Source organism: Vipera berus (assembly GCF_964194415.1).
Source record: "Vipera berus genome assembly, chromosome: 2".
NCBI lineage: Eukaryota > Metazoa > Chordata > Lepidosauria > Squamata > Viperidae > Vipera > Vipera berus.
In genome coordinates, this window is record NC_138203.1 from 147,991,299 (window position 1) to 148,009,086 (window position 17,788).

A 17,788-nucleotide genomic window follows, 5' to 3' on the forward strand; every position below is an offset into this window, starting at 1 on the left:
AGGATTTTGTTTTATTTATTTGTATCCTGCCTTTGTTATTTTTACAAATAACTAGGTTATGAAAGTAATATATATTCTAATGAATTGGAAATCTTATCCATAAGATGCCATATTTTTTTCTAATTTTTATGTGTTATTAAAGGAGTGGTGTCTAAAAATGCAGACTCAGTTTAAAGCTTGTGAATTTCTAAAGAATATTTTGCATTGGCGTTCTGTTGGGATGGATGCAAGACCAGGTGATTATCAAGTTTAGTTTGTGAAATCCTGGGAACTTTCCTATATCCTAATGTTAAGAAACATTTCTTTTAAAAAAAAATCCTGAAAACATGAATCCTGTCATTAATCTACTTAACTGACTGATGTACTAATTACTCATTTAACCGAAGTGTTGCAAATAATTTGTCATATCTAGTCATGAGAATCCTCACTGAATAGCTGCAAAGAACTTATTCATTGAAACTACATTACAACCGGGGTTTTTATTCAGTGTTTAATTTAACTGAGACATTTCACTGGTTCTGAAACATTTGTGCTGATAAATTCTGTACTCAGTGAACAAATAGAAAATAGAAAAAAGGTGTTTAAAAACTCAAATTAATTTCAGAAGAGTATGTATATGTATGTGAACCATTGTCAGATTAGCAAAAAGGAGCCTTTATTTTTTTCCTATAGTCATGCGCCTGGTTTAAATTGAACAGATGAAGTATTATGCTGCCCATTCCTGTTGAATATCTTTTAAATATATGACTACTAATTTTAATAGCCTGCCAGAAATATGGAAAACACAATGCTCATTAAAGTGTGACAGATATGGGAAGGACATGTTGCACTAACTCATGATGTGTTTCAGAATTGGTTGGATTCACATGTGATGCTAAGCCCAAATCAAACAAATACAGTTACAGGTGAGTGTAATATGTAATCCCAAGCATGTATGTCTTTTACCCTTTCAGAAGCATAATTACTCAGATGCTTAAGTACCTTACTTTTTTAGCTCTGTTTTTTCTCTCCCAGAGATAGCTAACTAACATGGAAAATTAAACTATCGGGGACCGTTAGGAAAGGAAATGTCCGCTGTAACTGCATTGGCTTTCTGCAGATTTAAGATCAGTTAACACGTCTCACAGGAAATCCCCTCATCATTCTTTCCTAGGTAACAGCTGCACTGCAGACTTGCTTTTACAGTTGCCTCCAGCTTTTCTTGATTTTTTGCCTTCCCAACTGAGAAGAATAACAAACAACACCCACGCCCCACAAAAAAGAAAACTAGCCCTCAACTGTCAGATCTAAAAAGGTCAGGAATCATTCAGCCGACAAGTTGACATCCCCCAGAAGAGACCAGTGAGGGGTTAGAAAGTAGATGTTGGATTCAGTTCATGCATGTTTATCAGGACATCTTGTTGAAATTTTGGAGGTTATTCCAAAGTAAATGTCGTTCAGTTTCAGGTATTAGTGACAGAATGGATGTTGTTTTTTTAAAGAAAAAAGATGTTTTCAGCTTCAGCCACATTGTTCATCTAAGCTTTATATTCTTCAATTTTACAAGAGGTACATTGTAAGATTTCTTTTCCTATTCAACTTTGTTGTTTCTAGAAGAAATGCTAAAGAAAGAGGTGGTTGTAGAGTTGTGTGCATGTGCTCCCCCCACTATTCCTTTAACAGCACTCAGTGCATCCCTGTAGCAGATTGTTGAAAAGGTCCTTATAAAAGGGTTGAGAGATTTAAAGGGCAAATGGATGCTTCAACATTTTTTAGGACCTGAGGCACTATTCCATCTCTTTAAAAACCTTCCTCCTTGGGGTAAATTGAGGCAAAGTAAGCCTTTGTAAGCCCTTTCACTTCCTTCCAACCAAGTTTCCCAAAAAGAAATTGTTGATCTGTACACTTATGACAAGCTAGTAGTCAGTATATTCAAAAACAATTGTCTTAACACCAAGATAAATGCCAATGGGAGTTTTATGAATTGTACCTTAAGTGGGTACATAATATGTCCATTCTGCTTGCCAGGAACTTTAAGTATGACAGCAGAAAGACCCCTCTGGAACCATCTGACTAGCATGTAGCATCTGCCTAGATGTTCATGTCTACACCCAGATTCAAAATATTTGGGATGCCTTGCCATATTGTATACTTTTCAGAGTATAAAGGTAAAGGTTCTCTTCTTTTCCATTGAGAAATTCTTATGCCTGTGAGAAACTAGGCTCCTGTTCCTGCTATCACCCAAATAGAAAAGGGCTGTAACATCCTCTCACAATACGATGTATTTTTCGTTTTTCTTGTGCTTGAGATTTCTTACAGAAAAATGGCCGGTCCTCTTGGCAAAACAGAAGCAATAAGGGGTTTTGTGGTCTCTTCTATCCTCTCTGCCTCTGTTTTACATTTAAAGAACATATTAAATCCCCAGTATTTGAAATTTAAAATACTTGCGTCTATCCCATGCAGATCTGAGTTGGAGAGAGGCCAGGGACAAAATGCAAGAGCCAGTCCTCACAAGGACTTTCCTCCAGATTAACCCCCCCCAGCTCTACCACCACACACACATACAACACACCACACAATCTTGTACTTTTGAAAAAAATGCATTACAATCCCCAAGCCTGGTCCCATTCTTATAATTGGAATACCTGTGTTCCCTATATCTTTTCCTGTCCAAAAAGTGTGAAGTTAAGATTTTCTACATAAAACAGAATAACATTTTTTGCCCTTTCTGCTTTTGTTGAAAATGGCAGGTGTTTACTCTTTTCAAGGTAATAAAGGTAAAGGTTCCCCCGCACATGCGTGCTAGTCATTTCTGACTCTAGGGGCCAGTGCTCATCTCCGTTTCAAAGCTGAAGAGCCAGCGCTTGTCCGAGGACGTCTCCGTGGTCATGTGGCCGGCATGACTAGACGCCAAAGGCGCACGGAACGCTGTTACCTTCCCACCGTAGTGGTCCCTATTGTTCTACTTGCATTTTTACGTGCTTTCGAACTGCTAGGTTGGCAGAAGCTGGGACAAGTAACAGGCGCTCACTCTGTTACACGGCACTTGGGATTTGACCCGCCAAACTGCCGACCTGATCGACAAGCTCAGTGTCCTAGCCCACTGAGCCAAAAAACACTGAACAAGTAGAGCCAGCTTTGTTTTATCATATAGGTTACATCAATAAGGTTATGAATCATACATTATGTTAGCATTGATTTTTAATGCTAAATTATAGGGACAAAACAGACACCAAAACATTAAATTACATTATTAGGGACATATGTGGAAGTGAACCTGAAGAATTTGACAGTTATTTTTGGTTCTCATTTTGCACATGGCTGTGAATTACTGAGAGCCAGGGCAATTTACCTGACTGCCCTGGAGGGTGAAAAAACAATAGGCCTATCAATTGGTCAGGCTTCATTAATGAGTTTTCCCTGGTCATTGCAATGTTCTGCTTTTCCCAGCCTGGTTCTGGCAGATGTATGAGAAGGTATCCTCCACATTTCCACAGAAAGGTTGAAACTCACTTTTTGTTTGTATTTTTGTATTGAACCATTTGAAGGCAATATATAAACATGTGTTTTAATTTCATTTTTTTTCAAAGATTAGCCAAAAAGAATATAGTTTACCACAAGGTACACATTAAAATATACCGGTACATAATAATAAATCTCAATAACCAGTAAGAGAGCCATGAGAACAAGTTAAAATCCTAATGTGATTGCATAATTGGTATGCAAAGGAGGAACATATCACAACCTGAAGCATGATTCTGTGGTTCTTATCAGCCAGTAACAGAAATATAGAAGGAAGCAGAAATGCCAGGACAATGCACAAGAATCAATGAGTGACAACTGTGGATCCCTATAATATTGGCAAGATATTGAAACATGGCAACTGATTCCAGGACCACATGCCCAAAACCCATTTAGAAAAATTGTGCAAAATTGCTGAGGTTGTCGCATCAAGTCAGCAGTCTGAATAGCAGTGCCCTATAGGCAGTCTTTAACTATTTTCTTTGCCACAGAAAATCCAGGGGTAGTTAAGATTAATGAATAGGCACGTACACTAGTTGTCTTCTCCATAGTAGATTTCTGTAGAAATATGATTATAGCTAGGGTTGATGATGGCTGATCTTCAGGTAGCTTTTCAGGCCTTTCACTTTTTGAGTTGTAATAGGAAGCCATCTTGGGTATTGGTGAAGTAATCTGCTATTAGTGCAGCTGCAAGTGTTCTGGCTATAAAGTGAGATTGTAAAAACAGTTCCAGTGTTTTTGCTGTCCCGTGGCATTCTAATATCGTTGGAGACTGCCCTTAAACCTCTCCTAATTATTTTCTGCAAATTACTTTTTTGCACTAGTGAATCAGGTATCTGAAATGAACCATGTGGGTCTAAAGCTTTTAAATTGTGCAATCACATCATTTTTGCTCTAACATAGTCTTTATCAAACCAAATCTTTGACTTCCTTTGTTGATGGAGTATGCTTCCTGTTTGAAGCAAAAACATTCTGAATTAGTTTGACCTTAAGGAGCACTATCAATATCTTAAAAGTATGAAGTTTGCAGTGCCTTGGACTTCTAAAAGTTCTTCATGTAACCTCAGGAATCTCCATTCAGCTAATTCTGTGTGGCATACATTCAAATTTCTGATCATTTAACAATTCCACACTATAGGTAGTCCTTGATTTATGACCATAATGGAGCTTCAAATTTCTGCTGTTGTGAGTTTTGCCTCATTTTATGACCTTTCTTCCCAGAGTCAAGTGAATCACTGCAGTTAAGTTAGTAATAAGGATGTTAAGCTAAACTCGCTTCCATATTGAGTTTGCTTGTCAGAAGGTCGCGAAAGGTGATTACATGACCCCAGGACATTGAAACCGTCATAAATGTATGCCAGTTGCCAAGTGTCCAACTTTTGATCATATGACCATTGGGATGCTACAGCGGTCATAAGTGTGAAAAATGGCCATATGTCACTTTTTTCAGAGCCATTGTAACTTCAAACTGTCACTAAGTGATTATTGTAATTCGAGTACTACCTGAATGACATATCTAGGTATCCTGAATTTAGAGCTAAAATAGTACTTCCTTCTATGTGTCTCTGCTGCTGGTTTATCTGAACATGAAATAACTCTTCAGGTGTGAAACTTTGCTGTTTTCATATTGGGAACATAGTAAGATACTAGACTTTTAACTTGTTTTAATGGTAATTATTGGTTATTGGGATATATTACACTTTAATTTGTATTTTATTTTAAATTGTACCCCTTGTTGGCTGGTTTTTTATTGTAATAAATTGAAATATAGACTTGCATAAAAGAAATCATGAAAAGAATAAAACAGATAAATCGGGAATTTAAAAATGTCATGGGTTATAGCTTTCTAAAACATTATTAGTTATGAATAATCCTACATACTACATTAAAAGGACAAATATGAAGCTAAAAATTAGTAACCAAAAACATGGTGAACATAGAATAAGTCACTAAATGGAACTACATTGTATTATGTTCAGCCTGTATTACTAAAAATCCATTCAGATTTAGGTATCTCATCAAATGGAAAATACAGATTCTGTGGGTTCAAACTTCAGTCTTGCCCTAAAAGTAAGCTATCCGTCCTCAGAAAAATGGTTGTTACTGGAATATTTTATTAGTAATGATTGGGCATCATCCATGACATTGAAAGACTATGAGATTGCAGAAGCAACTCTTCAGAATAATAAACATGTTCAGTATTCAACAAAGCCCCCTTGGAAACCAGTATTCCAGAATTGGCAAAAAGCATGAAAATGGTAAGGGTCAAAAGGGACCAAGAAAAAGCCAAAACATGGAAATAATACAGATTGCTTTCTTGTGATCAATAGCAGGGACAAAAGGGTCAAAGAGCTTCAGGTGCTATTATTCTCTTGGCAACAATATTCAAGGATATACCGATGCTATCTTTTGGAATGTTTTTGTTTGATTTGCCCATGTTGTTCGTGAGCTCTGAGATGTTCACATCTTGTCTTCAGGTTAACCCCCTACTAAGTTTTTTGAGAACAGCCATTATCACTTCAATGCTACCACCTTGTTGGGCTGATACAAAAGAGAAGAGATGACACCATATGATTTGTCAGCTTGACCATAATACTTCTATACTTCCAAACTGGAGGATCCCAGTATTCTGGGTTTTTTTTAAAAAATCCAGACCTTAAAGTCTGTGTGCTCTTTCCCAGAAAGTGTAATTTGGAATGGTAACAGAGGAAAATTTAGTAGCATCTTGAGATACCATGAACAATAAATCGTCTGCTAGAGATTTATCTTCTAGATTGACTACAGGTTTCAGAAATACAGTGGGGAGAAGCAGACAGAAACCTGGTTTGATGAAATGAATCAAACAGCTGCTGGGTCCAGGGCTGTACAAGCTGCCAATTTTAGATTTTTTTTTTCTTCAGAAAGATTAGTCAGTACAAAGCAACTGAAATTTAATAATACTCAACACAAAACTCACTTGGAAAATTGCTCAGTGACTAAAGTGTTGGGGGCATTAATCCAATTTGGAGCTTGTATTTTTAGTTTTTAAAAACACATTAGCCATAGAGAAGCTCTTATTCACTACCTCTCATGAAACTAATCTCACGTTTAAAGTATATCAGTACCAGTGAAATATGAAAGGTGCTAGCTTAATAGTGTGTGTTCTGGAAGAGTATAATTAGGTTGAATGCAGGGCAATCATGTAATATAGACTAAATAATACAGACTAGCATGAGGTTACCAGATTTGGGCTTGAGAATCTGGAGGAATGCTAGTATTCAACACAGTGTTTATTTCATTTGCTGGCCACTAACAAAGAACCATCCAAATATTTTCAGCTAGGTGTGGCAATTATGGCCTTTGAGGACTTTTACAGCTCCCAAGATTTTGGAATGCCAGCAACAGCTTGTGAGCTGTCGCATTTAGATGGCAGATTACTAGCTATGTTTATATGCCATTCCTTATGTTAGTACCCAATGGCCAGAAAAAACAGCATTATTAAAGGAAGTAAAGAACTGTAAAAGACTAGCTTAACAATGTGTACCTCCTAGCTTGCAGAATAGTCCCTAGAGAGTGTAACTCCTATAGAACAGTGTAAGTAAATTTGGATTAAAATTGGCCACCTTAATGACCCTGTTTTGACCTGCTAAGTTCTTGGGTGGAAGACCAGTGTTCTATGACATCATAAGAAAGTCTTCAGGAACTCTGACTTTCAAGCCCCCCCCCCCTAGCAATCTTTTAGGGATTTAAAGTGGGCATATGATGAGATTTATATGTTGATTTTTACTAAGGTCACATGGAAATCAAAAGGGACAAGGCTTTTTCTTGATGAAGCAGTAAAAATATCTAAAGGGTTGGCAGAAATAGGTTTATTTTTTTAAGCTTATTGAAAAACACCCCAACTCTATGTAGTGTATGCCTTTAAAGCATACAGGGAAATGTCAGCACAGCAGGGGGCTGGACAGCTCCAGGCTATAACCGCTTTGGCGGGAAAGCCTGAATAGAGCGAGTCATTGACAGCCCCAGGGCATGGTCAGCTCTGGCGGGAAGCCAGGGTTTAAATCCATTGGCCACCTGCACTGGCGGGAAGCCCAGGTTTAAATCTATTGGTCACCATTCACCTTGGCAGGTTATAAAGAGACGCCAGGTAACCCCTTTGCCCTAGCTTCATTTCTGACTCAATAAAGAATCAATACCCAGCTCAAGTGTCCGCCTCTCCGTTCAACCACGCGACATTGCACTCTACATCTCCTCCTCCTCCTCCTCCTCCTTGTTCTTGTCCTGTCATATTTGTCCTGTCATATTTTTTTTGGGGGGGGCTGCAGTTTTGCATTTCACCTGCTACTTCGTCTAGTCTGTAGCATTGGTGGGGCATATGCCTACAGCTCATGTGTCTTCATGCATGCAGTCCATCCATTGCTTTTTCAGTTGTCCTTGGGGCCGCTGGCCCTCTGGGCTAAATGCAAGTGCCTCATGATGGATTCCACATTAGCTCTGACGACATGCCGTATCACCGCAGCCTCACTTTTCTCATCCTGTCCAGAATTGGAGCAACTTTGAAAACCTTCCAGAAGTCTTTGTTCATAATGTGATCCAGTCGCATGACTCCCAGTAAACATCTGGTCATTGACAATTGGTCATAAGCCAACTCTCTTACGCTACAATTGTATAATGAATCTAGGAGCCTGCAGACTATCTGGTAACTCTCAATATTCTTTAATGCTAAAAGCCAAGTAAGGAAAAGGGCAGTAGGATTCACGTTAGAAGCAGCAGCTCAATATTTTTGTTTTGAGTCTGTATGGCTGCATATTCTAAAACAACAACAACAACAACAGAACCACATGACTTATAGAAACAGGTTTCCTCAGCGGGCTTGAAGCTTATCCCTTCTGCCCTTAAACTCTGGGAGAACTGGAACAACGTTGGGGAAAATATAGGGAAGAGCATCAAGGAACTTTTATTCCCAGTGCTGTTTGGTTCAGTTAGGTAGCTTTATGGTTGCTCCCATTCTCTGTCCCTCCATCTTTTTGTTTTGCTTGTTTGTTTTCAAGTTAACCATTGCTAGTTTTGGTACACTGTTCTAAGCCCCCTGTATCCCATCCTAGTTCTCAGGCTTATACTTTGTGGTTTTTATTGAAATAAGTGCCTTTATTCCTTATTACTTCAGAGTTGGATTGTATTAGCAGAGAAGACACCAGAATCATTTGGGACTGGTTACTCTGATAAAAAAGGAAAATTGGGACTATTTTTTTTTAAAAAAAACACCTCAGTTTTTTAAAACACTTTCACCTGGAGGAAAATAGCTGTACCTTGGAATTTCAATAGGAAAGAAAAACCCCAGGAAGAGACCTGGCAGGCTTGTGTTGAAATCTGTGACAGATATCCTTATACTACAGCTTGTTAGTTTACTACTGTATTTAAGAAAGCAAGACTTCAGGAGTGGAGTTTAGAAGCATCAAAACAGCAAATAGTTTTTTGTTTTTTTTAAAGGTTTGCCTACACCAGGGGTAGGCAACCTCGGCTCTTTTATGACTCATGGACTTCAACTTCCAGAATTCCTGAGCCAGCTTGTCTTCAGCTTGGCTGGCTCAGGAATTCTGGGAGTTGAAGTCCATGAGTCATAAAAGAGCCGAGGTTGCCTACCCCTGGCCTACACCATTTCAGTTTTACAGCTTTTAAGAGGAATGATTTCTAAGAGAGATTATTTTTATGTCTGTGTACTTTTATGTCTACAACTGCATTTTGATTACAGAATTGTCTGCATGCATGTTTAAATATAGAATTTTGACTAGACAAAGCAGCATATTTACGTTACCAAAAAAATGAATATAAACCTACTATTTGCTTTTTGAAAATACTTTTTTTGGCCAGTTTTCTGATACAAAAAACTTTTCTCTGATAAATTTTGTTGTCCCTAGTGGATTTTAAGAGCACAAGAGCAGAGCTATTGGCAATTTATTGTTACAAACAACTGATTTTATATGCCAATTTACTGAGCAAATGGTCAGTCATCTCTAATTTTCTCCCAGGAATCAACATAACGTTATTTTATTAGAGTTTCAGTGAAAATATTCGGGCTGGTGAGCCATAGTGCAATAATTTAGACCTGACATGTTTAACAGTATTTGGCCTTCAGCCTTATTCTCACCATGCTCTCTGAGTGAATAATAGCACTCTAGTTCACAGCCTGAAGTAACTTGTTCATATATCAACTAATTTTCTAATTGTGAGAATAATCAGTCAGCATTTTCTTCCCTGGAGAGAGCATGTAAAGCAAAAGTCTCAAAACTCATTTTTTTCAATAAGAAGCAGTCTAATGTCTTGTGGATGCCTTTCTTTTAGCATCTCTTCCCAACCAGAGCATCAAGTGCACAATTTCCAATTTTTAGAACTCAGCAATGGTCATGGTGGCTGGAAGATTCGGAGAGTTGAAATCCATCCGGGTTTGAAACTGCTCCTGGCTTTAATCCCTTGCCAGAAGAGGCAAGCCAGAAGAAAAATGTCAGTGTCAAATTGACTGACCTTCAATAAGCAGTCAATGGGTATGGCTAGAGGTGTGATCACCATAATCAGGGATGGAATCAGTTTCCTGAGGTATGGAAGATAGGGTCCCAGAAAGGACAGTTGACTGCATACCTAAAGGATTAATGTTGCATTCCCTAATCTGGTGATTTTTAGTTGAGTGGGGAGTACAGCCCTCAGATTATTCAGTCAGCCTGCCCAGGACAAAGGGCTTTCAATAAACCCATCAATTTTATAAAATGATTGGGTAGGTAATCCAATGATTTTCTCTTCTGTATAAAGTGAAAATTGTCTTTGGCTGTTGCATAACCCATAAAATATCAAAGCTTCACTACTATAAAGGGAAACAGAGGAGGAAACTGATAAATGTGAGGATCACATAATTTTGAATTTAGTCTGGGACCAAATATCCATTTCTTACTTTATAATGCCAGAGGTTGAAGGCTGCTGTAGCTTTCAGAATATTTCTCCTCCTAGTTTTGTATTTTTTTCCCTTTTTGAGAATTCTATTGTCTTCTCTTACCAGTGCTCCTCCTGCTAGGAATAAGGACCAAGTTGCCTCTGAATTAAATGCTAATCTAAAGTCTCGGTGATTGATTTTAAAAGCTTTGTGAGTGACACATGCAGTGCTTCTAAGTCATGGATAAAAAATGGCAATGGCTATAATCAATCCTTGTGCCTTGGTATGTAATTTAGATGGTATTTACAATTGATAAATACCTTTTGCAAAATAGCTGTTATGGAAACATTCATCAGAGAACCAGAAGCTACAAGGGGTACTGCTTACTTTTTTATTTCAAAATTTTCCAACATGACCAGATGGCATTAATTCATCCTAACATCTCCATGGGGGGGGGGGGACGACGACATGAAAATGCTATCATTCAGAGAACCATTGATCCAAAATTTGACATCTCCCACTAATACTGAGAAAGATCCTAGCTGAAAATTTTCAAGTTGCTGCTGTTGAGCGTCAGGCAATCTAGTGATGTAAGATTTAGGATTGACGCTTTTTTTCCAAAATTTGAGCTGCCATTCTGGATTAAATTTAACTATACCATTGCTATGATATGATCTCCTTTAACACAGCTATAATATAGTCATGGCTTGTTAGCTTGGTCAGCATTTGTCTTCTCCCTGAATTTGTGGTTTCTGTCATTGATTGACCTCTTTTCCATAAATATGCTTACTTTTTCAAGTAAACAAAAAAACTGAGTAACTTGGGTAGCTTTGTTTTCTCCTAATGGACATGCAAATTCATTATTCGGTCACAACAGGGACATTTAACTTTATTTTTTTTAAAAATTGAACTTATATACCGCCCTTCTCCCGTAGGACCCAGGGCGGTTCACAAGGCAATTAAAACATTACAATACAAAAAGTTAATAACAATTAAAATAGATTAAATTATCCTTGATTAAAAATCTAAAACCCCTATAACTCTGATTAAAAAACCCAATTACAATAATTTAAAAATTAAAAATTCTCGGTCCTGGCTGGAAAGCTCAAAGAGCCAGGTCTTCAGGTTCCGGCGGAATGAATGAAAATTAGGGGCAGTCCTGAGCTCTACGGGTAACTGGTTCCAAAGGGCAGGCGCGCCCACAGAGAAGGCGCATTTACCTGCATTAGGGTAAAACAGACATTCTGATAAGTGGTTTGGTGTCGCAGTATTTAGAATAAAGTACTGTCCCCTGCCAGGAGTTTGATTCTGACCCACTCAAGGTTGACTTGGTCTTCTTCCATCCTACCGAGGTTGGTAAAATGAGGATCCAGATTGTTGGGGGCAATAGCCTGACTGTAAACTGCTTGGAGAGGGCTGTAAAGCGCTACGAAGCAGTATATAAAGCTAAGCGCTATTGCTATTGCTAAATTTGGGAAGCATTAATCTAAAGCAGGGGTGTCAAACTGCCGGCCCGCGGGCTGGACATGTCATGACAAAACCGCACCCACCCCATTGCCTGCAATGGGGAAAAAGCTCCAATACGTCGTGTGATGTCATGTGACGTTGCGAGTTTGACATGTCTGATCTAAAGTATACTTACTATGATGACTATATAGTAACTCTGGTGGTTGTCAATTCTATGTAGTGTCACCATAATCATCATTCCACCTTGTCTTAAAAGAACTCAAATTACTGGACATACTCTGTTTCCCAATCTACTTATGGTATTTTTTTAAGGAATCTCCAAAAACATTTAACATCTTTATAATAGATCTGGGAGTACATTCCAATGAGTCCCAGGGCCTCAGTCCTAAGTGTCCCAGATAGCCTTATACTCTTGATTCTTTACTACAGAGACCGTAAGCTTCACAAAGCTCTTTTGTGCCTTGAATCTGCTTCCTATCAATTTCATTTGTGACCTTGAATTCTAGGTACAGAGAGCAGCATTTAATACTACCCAATGTATCTCTCGTATCTTTTCTACTGAACCACCCATTTCCCAAGCTAGATTTGCCTCTTCCACAAACAAATGATAAATCTTGGCTTTTTCAGCATTTCCTCATGAGAAAGATACTTCAAGCCCAGATGTCTCCCACTTTTATTCATTGTTGTTGTTGTTGTTAGTTGCGAAGTCGTGTCTGACCCATCGCGACCCTATGGACAATGTTCCTCCAGGCCTTCCTGTCCTCTACCATCTTCTGGAGTCCATCTAGGCTCACGCCTACTGCTTCAGTGACTCCATCCAGCCACCTCATCCTCTGTCGTCCCCTTCTTCTCTTGCCCTCAATCTTTCCCAGCATTAGGCTTTTCTCCAGTGAGTCCTTCCTTCTCATTAGGTGGCCAAAGTATTTGAGTTTTAGCTTAAGGATCTGGCCTTCTAAAGAGCAGTCAGGGTTGATCTCCTCTAGGACTGACTGGTTTGATCGCCTTGCAGTCCAAGGGACTCGCAGGAGTCTTCTCCAGCACCATAGTTCAAAGGCTTCAATTCTTTGGTGCTCAGCCTTTCTTATGGTCCAGCTTTCACTACCATACATTGCAACTGGGAAGACCATAGCCTTGACTATACGCACTTTTGTTGACAGGGTGATGTCTCTGCTTTTTAGTGTGCTGTCTAGATTTGCCATGGCTCTCCTCCCAAGGAGCAAGCGTCTTTTAATTTCTTGGCTACAGTCCCCATCTGCGGTGATCTTGGAGCCCAGGAAAATAAAATCTGTCACTACCTCCATTTCTTCCCCATCTATTTGCCAGGAATTGAGAGGGCCAGATGCCATGATCTTGGTTTTCTTAATGTTTAGTTTCAACCCAAGTTTTGCACTCTCCTTCTTCACCCGCAACAAGAGGCTCTTTAGTTCTTCTTCACTTTCTGCCATTACTTTTATTCATAGGAACGAAATAAAAGCATTAAAAATATTCAATAGAACAACTTTCTCATCCTAAACTTTCATCATATATCTGAATTTAAACTCCCAGAATTCTTAGCATCTTCTATGCTGCCTGAGGAATTCTGGAGGAGGTACATTTAGAGAGGGTGGGCACTTATTTTTTAAAAATGCAACTTTTCAAAACCTAAGCAACATGTTGGCAAATGAGAACAGTGGACCATAGTAGAATTTCTTTCATTTCTGGTCTTTGGGTTCCAGCAAATTCAATTTTGCCAATCAATATCAGGTAAAAAATAAATAAATCTGGGATCAGTTTCTTTTATCTCCTTAAGACAAACATGAACTAAATGTGGGTGCAATTGTACTTCCTTTACCTTGCAAAACAGATAATGGTAACTTTCCACTTGCATTTTTATCTTTAGAATGATATATGCAGTCCATATTCTCTGGAATATTCTCAGTGGTATATATGTTCAGTGCCATGTTTTGTTGTATACCACCTGGACAGTGCATCATTGTTGACGTCCTTTCCTAACCCCCCCCCATTTATTGTATATTAGACAACGAATGAAATGGCTGCCCTTTGTCTCTACCTGCTTATAAAACTAGCTCTACATAAAGCAGCAAAATAAAGTGCAGCATGTAATGGCCATTTTGTCTTTACCCCACGTGTAAATAGCATCAAAGAGCAGAAACCTATTACTCATAATGCAGCCTTCAAACAACAACTTAAACCCAACAAACTAAGCTGAAGGTGCAATGCAAACTGGCGCTTCCTTAACATATCTTCCTCTCTGCCCCTATAGCTACTCAGATACTAGGAGAAATGGAGGGGTTTCTTTACAGATGAATTTGTTCTGAATTGAAAGTGTTCCTAAAGAAACTGGGTGTGCACTGCTGTTTCCTTGGGAAAGTGGTGCTGTTTATTACGTCTTTCAGGTGTAAGCATTTGTTAAACCCCACACAACTGGAAAAGGTTGAGGAATCAAGAACAATACAGTAAGGTATCTTTTACATTTGTCTGGGGCACTGTATAAATGCAGGGTCTTGGAAGTGTAATAGGAATTTCCAGCCCTCCTTTATAGTAAATTAATTGTGGTGGAGTCACCTTGAGTACTTTGAATGCTTGCTTGATTTCACCTGGGCTAAGGTGTCATTTATGAGATAAGCTGTCAAGTGGCTCAACTTCTGTCACCTGTTTATGTCTACTCTCTCTTCCATCCCTTGCCTTTCCTTCCATAATCTCTTCCAGCATGTGGTTGGCATCCAATTTGGATTGTATTTAAATGACGTGTAATGGAAGTTTTATTTGAATCTGACTTTACCATTTCATGATTCACACATCATGAATTGCACCATCTTGCTTAGTTAGATGTGCTATTTAGTTCGGTGTTAACTTTACAATTAATTTCTTAGCTTAGAATGCATTGTAAAGCTACCCTGGTACCCTATCTTGGCTGAAAAGTGAGACAGAAACAGAATAGATGCCTGTTTATTGTAAGAGGGCCCTCTCTCTCTCTTTTTTTTTTTTGCAACTTGGAATTGCAGTTTTCATCTCGCATCCAAAGGACTATTTTTAGCTCAACCCCCTGTCTTTTAACTTTTGAATTAAAAATGGTTTGGTCTAGTCTAGTGGTTAAGGCACCAGACCAGAAACCAGGAGGCTACAAGTTCTAGTGCAGGGGTGTCAAACTCAATTTCATTGAGGGCCGCATCAGCATTGCAGTTACCCTTGAGGGGCCAGGTGGGTGTAGCCAGGGTGGGCATGGCCTACTGTTTGGGCGTGGCTGGAGTGGGTGTGGCCTACTGGGTGGGCATGGCCAGCTCTACATCGTTCGCATCAAGGGTGCCTATGGGGGCTGGGCAGGAGTGGGACAAATCTGAGGGTCTCTGGCAGGAGATGGGACCGGGGCAAATGCCAAGGCATGGTCCACTGAAGGAGCCTCACTGATCCTCTCAGGCCATGCGTGTGGGGGGGGGCTGGACGGTGGTGTGGAGGTCAAATGCCCAGCCTAGCCCTCAAGCACCCGCAGCACTAAGCCCACCCCCACTTCCCCAAGAGGGTGCCCAGCTGCTGTGCTTGCTCTCCTTAGCCAGGTTGCTCATGATGGGTATGAGAGCAACGTCAAGAGGGAGGCCCACTTCCTCTCCATGTGAGGAGACCTGGCTTTGTATCCAAAGCTTCCTTAGCAATAGGATGGGAGACCACCCAGGTTAGGCCAGGAGGAGGGGGCAAGGGGATGGTGAAAGGGCAGCAGGGAAGGACTAAGGCAGGACTTCCCTCAGACCCTCCCTCTCCTTCCTTCCTTCCTTCCTTCCTTCCTTCCTTCCTTCCTTCCTTCCTTCCTTCCTTCCTTCCTTCCTAAGAACAGTGATGGGAAAATATTTGAAATGAGGGAGGGAGAAAAACAGGAAAGAAATGCAGCTGGGGAAGTGTCATCCTTTATGAGGAATGAAGAAATGCACCATCGCCTGGAAGTGGCCAGCACATGGCCGTCCTCACAGCGCCAAGAGGCTGAGCCAGTGGCACAAATCTGAAGAGAATCACAACGCTGCCCAGCCCCTAGCCTGCCCGAAGTAGGCAGGGCCATGTGCTGGCCACTTCCAGGCGATGGTACATTTCTTCATTCCTCACAAAGGGTGATACCTCCCCAGCATGCACCTAAGGGGCAGGGCCGATGCGGCAGGGGCCAGTCCCTCACTGTTTCCAGATGGCCTTGTGGAGCTAAGACTGAATGTATTTCAGCATAGATGACCACCACAAAATTGTACATTGGCTCCTGGCCGGCCTGGGCCGGAGCCAAGGCAGCGGGGGCCGTTCCCTCACTGTTTCCAGGATGGCTTCGCGGGCCACATGAAACCACTTCGCGGGCTGGATCTGGCCCCCGGGCCTTGTGTTTGACATGTCTGTTCTAGTGCCTCCGTAGACAGGAAAGCCAGTTGGGTGACCTTGGGCCCCAGTCACTCTCCCTCAGCACAATCCACCTCCAGGGTTGTTGTTGTAGGGCAGGGGTGTCAAACTGCCAGCCCATGGGCTGGACGCATCACGAGGAAACTGTGCCCACTCCATTGCCGGCAATGGGGAAAAAGCTACGATACGTTGCATGTCATGTGACATTGTGAGTTTGACATGTCTGTTGTAGGGGAAGAGAAGGGAGTGATATGTACGTTCGCCACCTTGAGTTATAAAAATAATAAAGGTGGGCTATAAATAAAATAATAATAAAAAATTTCTACTGGAAATTTACACATAAGTGACTCTGCAGCTTACAACATTAATAATTCGCAACATAAAACCATACACCATGCTCCTCCCCCAATGTCAGCAACAACACAATTAGACCAGCCTCTTGATTGGCTCCATCTCCATTCGTGATCCCCAGGCCTGCTGACAAAACCATGTCTTCGGGGCCCTTCAGGAAAAGCAATAGGGTGGGAACCAATTGTACCTCTGGGAGAAGGATGTGCCTTAAGGAGGTACATCATTTTAAATTAAAAAAATATCACTCTCAATCTTGATTGAGGGAGGCTCAACCTTTATTATTATTATTATTTTGAATGTGTGATCTAAAAGGAGTTTACAGATATTTCAGAATGGTCTTGATTTGTTTCTATCCTGTCATACCAGTCTGTGAGGGCACACCTTTTGAGCTCAATATGTCAAAAATTTGGAAAATGCCTAAGTTGACTCTAGTGGCATGTTATACACATACACATACATGCACACACACAAATATCCTGCCCCCCCAAAAGAGAAACAATTCTTAACATACTTATTTTAAAATATATAGTACAATTGTATGTGATACAATTGGATGTGCCATGTGCTGTTTAGCTTCAGTTGTTCTCTTTCTGCTGATAGGCCTACCCCCAGGCAGCTCTGGGTCACACAAGGCCTTCATTCTTGAAGCAGCTTCAGAGGCTTCTGGAGCCCCCCAAAACTGCACAAAAGCATGCCCTATTCTTGTATGATTTTTGGAGGCCACCCAGGAACACACCCCATTCTCAAGTGGCCCCTGCAGCCTCTAAAAATCAAGCAAGAATGGGGCATACTTTCAAGAATAGTTGTCAGATGTTGGTAAATGCTAGTGTGTCTTCCAAAATAATGGTGCGTCAGCTTTGACATGCATGTCATAGGTTCACCATCACTGGTCTAAGAGAAGGAATGCATTTCTTCAAAAAATCAAATGAAAGGAATTTGAATACATAACATGTAATAATGTATTCATATCTGGAGTCGGTGTTTTTGTTCAGAATCCCCTTCCATCCATTAGTGCTGAAAACAGGAGGCAGGACTGAATACAAGTCAGAAATGTTAGAAAGGCAGCAGTCATTCCCAGGCCTCCCTTTCTGCCGTTGCTGCTATTTCTAGATGTGAAACTCCTGGCTGCATAACTTTTCTTCAGGTTTGTCAATTATTTCTCTCCATCCAACTCTGGCTTCCAGTTAAAACAGACTAATT